Source organism: Microchirus variegatus (assembly GCF_963457635.1).
Source record: "Microchirus variegatus genome assembly, chromosome: 10".
Classification (NCBI taxonomy): domain Eukaryota; kingdom Metazoa; phylum Chordata; class Actinopteri; order Pleuronectiformes; family Soleidae; genus Microchirus; species Microchirus variegatus.
The window spans coordinates 6,875,094-6,882,606 of NC_139811.1; positions in this window are offsets into that span (position 1 = coordinate 6,875,094).

The following is a 7,513-nucleotide window of genomic DNA, read 5'->3' on the forward strand; positions in this document are numbered from 1 at the left end:
TACCGCGATAATATCGTAAATTAAATATTGTGATTATATCGTATCTGTAACTTAAATATTGTGACAACATCATATATTGACTTAAATATGATAATATCATATTGTGACTTTAATACCGCGATAATATTGTAAATTCAATATTGTGATATTATCGTAAATTTAATAATGTGATAACATCGTATTGTAACTTCAATATTGTGATAATATTGTAACTTAAATATCATGATAATATTGTATTGTAACTTAAATATTGTGACAATATCATGACTTAAATATCATATTGTGAATTAAATATCGTGAAAAATTGTATCGTGGCTAAAATAGTGCGATGATATCGTTTTGTGACTTAAACATTGTGGTAACATCGTATCGTGACTAAAAGAGTTCAAACAAGCAGTGGACTAAACTCTTTTGAGAGTCTTTATCATTTCCAAAAATACACAGTGTATGTCATGTTCGAGGACCCACACACAGCTGTGGAATAGCAGCATGTGTTTGACGTGTGTGTGTCTGTGTGTGTGTGTGTGTGTGGAAGCTACTGTAGAGCGAGCGTGTGACATCACTCGTGACAATGAGGTGGTTTTCCTGTTTCACTCCGGCTTGTTCCTCGTCTTTCCCTCAATAGCCAGGTGGATAACAAGGGAAGGAATGCAGTGGAGACTGTGGGGATCAGAGGAGTGTAAAGACTCACTGAACACCGTGATTCACCCTCTGCACTCTCACTTTAATGTGTGTGTGTGTGTTTGTGTGTGTGTGTGTGTGTGTATTCTTGTACTTGCGGCATACTAACCAACAAAGTGAGGTCATTTTTACGGAGTGAGGACATTTTGGCCGGTCCTCACTTTGTTTTCATTGAAATCACTTCCTTAGGTTGCTATAACATGCTATACTCAATTTGTCAAAAATTTAAATTTTGGACGATTTTTTTCTCAAATTTTGGACCAAATTTGCTTTTTCAAATTTTGGATCCCATTTGCTTTTTCAAATTTTGGGTAAAAAATTTGTTTCAAATTTTGGGTAAAAAATTTGTTTCAAATTTTGGGTCAATTTTCTTTTTCAAATTTTGGGTCAATATTTTTTTCAAAATTTTGGGTCAATATTTTTTTCAAATTTTGGGTCAATATTTTTTTTAAATTTTGGGTCAATATTTTTTTTAAATTTTGGGTCAATATTTTTTTTAAATTCTGGGTAAAAATGTGTTTCAAATTTTGGGTAAAAATTTGTTTCAAATTCTGGGTAAAAATGTGTTTCAAATTTTGGGTAAAAATTTGTTTCAAATTTTGGGTCAATTTTCTTTTTCAAATTTTGGGTCAAATTTTTTTGCAAATTTTGGGTCAAATTTTTTTTTCAAATTTCGGAAGACATAGTATAGTATGACGTTTTTGTCAAATTTTGGACCAAATTTTTTATGTCAAATTCTTTTTTAAATTTTGGTTGACATAGTATAGTATGACGTTTTTGTAAAATGTTGGACCAAAAATTTAAAAAATAAAATAAAATCGAAAAAGTTTTCCAGCCCTTTTTGCTCTGGGGCTCCACCTGCAGACATTTTATGGTACTGCAAACAGTAGTTCTTTGTAGATGTCATTCATGAAGTAGATATTTGTAATTGTGTTGATTTATAAAGTGGAAATGCTGGTCCTCAGTATGCAGCAAGTACAAGAATGTATGTGTGTGTGTGTGTCACCACTGGACACATGGGCACGCATGTAATGGGAACATTGTGGAAAAAAGGGGCCGGGGATGGCTGGACAAATGAAGGAAAGATTACAGTGGACATACGCCGTTACACAGCAACAATGCTGCGACGGATCAGAGGCGGATGTATTCACGCAAACACGAACAGGTGAAAAGAATTACTGCAGAGCGTTTGTCTGCATGAGAGAATTTGCCCTTTGACCACAGTTACATTCACCATGTAAACACACGCTGCAGCTGTTTCGTCTCGGGCATAAATCACATACACTTTTTTTTCCCCCTACAGTCCAGAGTACGGGCACCTGATTATTATTGATTTTACAGAATGCACTTTAGGCGCTGGGACTTTTTCTTTCTTTTTTATATTTATTTTTTCTTTCTAAGGTTTTTTTTTTAATTTTATTTATTTATTTTTAAAGATTTATATGTATGGGTGTGTTTATATATATATGTGTGTGTATGTATGTATATATATATATATATGTATAGATTTTATTTTAAATTATTATTATTATTATTATTATTGTTTTATTTTATTTTTATTTTTGGGGTAAAGACAGTCATGAGCTACCTGAAATTATTTTGGCTTGGATGGTGGTTTGTTTTCCTCCCTGTTTTGATATTTTTGTGAATATAGAGAGCACTTGTATGTTGGTTAAGTTCAATTTTTGATAAAAATCAATAAAATCTATCAAAAAAAAAAAAAGAATGCACTTTAGGCATATATATACATATATATGTATATATGTATATATATGATACAAGAGGGAATGGTGACATCAGTGAGATTGAGGGGGAAAATGGCCTGCAGGGATAGAAATAAACAGCCCAGTGAACAGCAGGGTCTCACAAAACATGCGGCCTACGATACAAAGAGGTTTGAATTCAGTTTTGAGAAACGACAAACACCCACAAACCATTTGGTGTTGCTTTAGTTTCTTGGGCTGCAGCAGCTCCTCCTGAAAAGCGTGCACATAAAAACACATAAAAACTAGTGCAGTAAATAAATACAGTAAATGCTTCACTAAGTACAGTCTGTTAAAGTGTGGGCTGTTTCTTTATCTTCTTCTTTATTTATGGGAGCAGAATATTTGTTAGACAGCTTTAAAATATCTTGTTCTGGCACGGTGGTAAATGTGTTTTAGTTTGAAGGAAGTAAATGTAAGATATTAGTGTCTGTTAATGCTAGCATGAACGCTTGATTATTTGTTTGTAAGCAGTCAATCTCTTAATGTGACAACAACAACAAACAAATCAATGGTGGCACTGATTTAAATAATGAGAACACCTTGAAAAAATGTCAACAATGCTGGAATTTGGCGTCAAATTATATCACAGTTAATATATATATAAACAATAACCCTTTAAGGTACGCACCAAGAAAAAAGCAAAAGCATTTTTATTATTTTATTTTAGTTACTTATGATAACAATAAGGTGAAATTAGACCCTACAGTATTTCAGATACAGACCTCTACCAAACGGTTGAGACGTCTGTTCATAATAAACCTGGTTTGCACAATTCATAAAGTACAACATTCAGAACAAGTCACATTAAGTGTTAGTGAGTTCAGCTTGATGCATTTTTCAATGAGATATAGTGACTTAAAGTGTGCATTAAAGGGTTAATGTATATACATGTATATATATATAAATATACATTTATATAATACATTTAAAAGTATGATTCATATAACCTCCGGTATTATTATTACGCTTCCTGTTCATGTAGTTCGAGAGAGTTAGGTGAAAAGCATTGACTGGCCGACAGTCTGCTGCCAACTAGTGGCCGGAGGCTTAAATACAACACAAACTCACATATTATTTCCATATCAACACAGTGCTAAAAAAAACAAAAAAAAAACTATTACAGTATCCCACCATGAAATATTCAGATATTTTAATGTTATTAGACATTTTCCTTCACCACTAGTAAGCGCCACGTGCAACGAGCTATAGTCATAAAAATGATGTAAGTGTCTTTCTCCTCCCCTGTTGTGTTTTTTTTTTTTTTTCTGTCTGTATAACACGGTGTTGTTTTTGTGTCGGCGTGTTTCTTCCTGGAAAAACTAAGGCTCTCTAAACCTCCGGCGCGGCCTCTTCCTGTTTAAACTGACGCTAAATAAATAAATAAATATCGGCAAGACTTGTGCGACAAATAAGTGCGACGTTTCATTGCTGTGGCCTGGTGCTGCAGCCATGGGGTTGTTTTGACTCACTGCGCTGTATTGTGCAGTCTTGTTTTGTGTCGTATTGTAACAGAATTATCAAAACCATCATACTTATACTACTTATACTTATATTGTATAATAACATATCGTACGGTGACATGTTGTGTAGGAGTCGACATTCTTTTGTTCAAATGTGTGCACGGATACCTTTATGCACAGTCACAGTCTCTCTGACACACACACAGAAAGTAAGCAAGGGTCTTTTATAAACATTTCACAGAGAGATGAAGAAGAACACTTGGAATTTGGACACTTTATTTGGGCATGGGACGGGAGGGAGAACGGGACGATCCGACGCTGACTGGGAGAGGTAGCGTCCTCCTGTAGGAGAGGAATCCCTCGCTTTGCACTAAATGAGAGCAGAGTGCAGTCAGAGATTTATTTATGCGGCCGGGTTTTTACGTGGACGTCCACGTTTACACAGGTTAAAGGTGCATTATGTAATAAATCTAAAGCAACTGGTCATAAAATCCTCCTAATATGTCACAGAGACTCAGGAATAATGTTCATATAACAAACTGAACTCACCAACAACAACAGTACAGCCAAAATATTTGTATTAAAAGAAATATTTTGCAGACTGCAAATCATGTTTATGTTTTGAAATCATGTTTTGGCATGTGGCGCCACCTTATGAAAAGTGCTTTACAAATAAAATTTATTATTATTATTATTATTATTACCTACCGCCGTCAACCAATCATTGCAGTCAGTAGAGTCTCAGCTGCCGAGCAACCACGGGTTGCCAGTTACGTCAGAAAACGAAACCTAAAAGACCTCTGTATTTTGAATTTGAATGTAGTAACCGTTTTTGGCCACATTCTTACATATGACACCTTTAATGTCACGTGGATGCTTTCAGCTGATAAGCAAGAACTTCAAATGTGCCACCGTTGTTAAGTCTGTAATTTGCTTTGGGTATTTTATAAAAACTACAGATTTACAACGTCTTATTTGACTTATTTGGCATAATTGATAGCAGGGAGAGCTCCAGGATACAGGTACAGTGTTATTCTGGAGGTGGACGGCAGGTTGAAACCTTAAAGGACTCATATTAACCCCACGTTAACCTAGTTCCACCCTGCCAAAACAGCCCTGTTCAGAACATCTCTTTAGGTCCACCTTAAAGGTTCCACCTCAAAAAAAAAAAGTAAAACGAAACTTGAGGGACAGGAAATGACATCAACCACAGAGGCTACTGGGAGCTAACATCAGTTAGCATTTGGAAAAGTGATCATTTGCAGGCTCTAGCAGGCACATTGCCGTCATATATAAACATGTATCCACTGGACAGATAAATCCTCTGAGGCTGGAAGTTTGTGTAGAACTCTGTGCTGCACCGTGGAGCCAAGAACAGAACTTTTTGCGGACTTCCGGTTTTTCGGATACCGTTGCCCTCGCCAGCACTCTCGCGCGTTTTACGGACAAAGCGGAGCACCGCGAGACAACCAATTCCTGGAATTGAGCGCATTGTGACGCCCCAGTGAGCGCGGAAGTCAGCATCGCGCGTTTCCTATCCCGTAGTTAGACTGAGGAGGATCACAAAAACATGAGTGAGTCGTCTTTTTTCACACTTTGCCGACTGATTGGACTTCCAGAGTGGGCCCCCCCAATCGATTACATGCGGCCCCCCACTTAATATCATGTTATAACGAAAACATGGCCCACGACCTCACCGTCTTTTAAACACAGAGTTTGCTAGCCATGTTTTTTGTAACGGTAATAATTTGGTCATAATTATCCCATTATTAAATGTACCACATACAACACTCAATTACACATATAAATACACTTGTTAGGGCCCAATCCACGAAGGGCAGTGGCCGAAACGGCTCCTGGTATGAATTTTAATGACAGTTGTCCGCACTATTGTTTATGTAATTTAAAATAAATGTCTGTTTTTGATATTAATACATTCATTTAGCATCATAAACAGTACTACATATGTGTGATATCATGATGCAATATTGTGAAGAGTTGTTTTTTTCCCCCCACTTTTTGTTCTCGAGTGCCGCCCCCCCCCCCCCCCCCCCTTGACCACGATAGATGTGCATTGGCCCCCAGGTCATTTGAGTTTGAGACCCCTGATTTAAATGATTAAAAAGTTGACTTTGCATAATATGTCCCCCCTTTTTAAGGGATACTTCACCGATTTGAATGTGGCTTTGTATTGCTAGAATAGCAGTAGTATTTTTTAGAAAATGTGCTTCCCTCCCTCAGGTTTTCCCTTATCCAAATGTGCCCTACTGTGAGTCAAATGACGCGTTTTGCATCACAGTAGGTCACATTTTAAAAATGGAAAACAGATATTTTTACAACTCAGTGAAAAACTGAGGGAGGGAAGCACATTTTCTAAAAAATACTACTGCTATTCTAGCAATACAAAGCCACATTCAAATCGGCGAAGTATCTCTTTAAGTCATGAGTCATGAAATGTGCCGGAATATAGATGGAGCATTCTGGAAGAAAGATGTAGTAAGACAGAGGAGGAGAGGGGACAAAGAGGGAGTTTAGTGCAGAAACTGAGAAGGGCATTTCTGCACTCAGTCGCTCCATCCCTCCCTCCCTCCCTCCACCCACCGACCCCTCTCCTCCTCACTCCACTCCGTCTGGCTATTTATGGTAGGAGGCCTTCACGATCCGCCGCAGCTCAGCTCAGAGGAGTTCTTAGCGCTGAGTTCATGGCATCATAATTCCAACCTGTTGCTACAGTGCAGGACACGAAGCTTCAAACAAACCTGGATCTGGTCAGTGAAGACCACCAGAGTCAACGCAGAGCACGCTCTCACGTTCAGCAACCGCATACTCATATTCTATTCTATTGTAATCAGTCTTCCTTTTGTGCTTCAGCTCCTTCCATTTGCTTTTAGGTCATTTTGTCTTTATGTTCACACAGATCCCAGAGCTTTAATCAGGTGTTCTCAAACAACACTTTCACTTTTGGGTGAATTCCAATGCCTTGCTTAACCCTCAATCTCAAAAATGCGCACTCCCGCGAGTGCAAGTACTGTCCCCAGGGCCGTTTCTAGCTGTTTGGGGGCCCTATGCGAGATACTATTTGGGGGCCCCTATTTTTTCAAAATTTTGCGTTTCTCTCCAGACGCGTACGTCCGTTTTGATGACATTGTAATTAGTGTCCTGTTATGTCAATCATCCTGGCAGACGTAACTTACCACATGACAGCCCAGCACGAAGGGGATTTTCACCTGATAAACCCACGAAACATTTACATGCTTTGCAAATAATATGCATAATGAATGCATGCAATACATGCAAATAAAGACAGGTACTTTTAATTCTCAAAAATATAATAAAATATGAGTCTGAACTTGCAGTTAGGGGGGCCCCCTGGTGGCTGCGGGGCCCTATGCAGCTGCATAGTCCGCATATAGCAAGAAACAGAAAAATTCTCAGTAAAATTAAGTTGAGGGGCAAGTTTAACGGCTGTATCGCCGGGCTACCCAGAATGCATTGCGTGTTTTGACAGAACAAAGATGGCGTCGAAAACAGCAAAACGAGTACGCTACAAATTAATTTTCTTTGTTAATAGAGAAAAAAATATGAAAACCATTGTATTATCTTAGT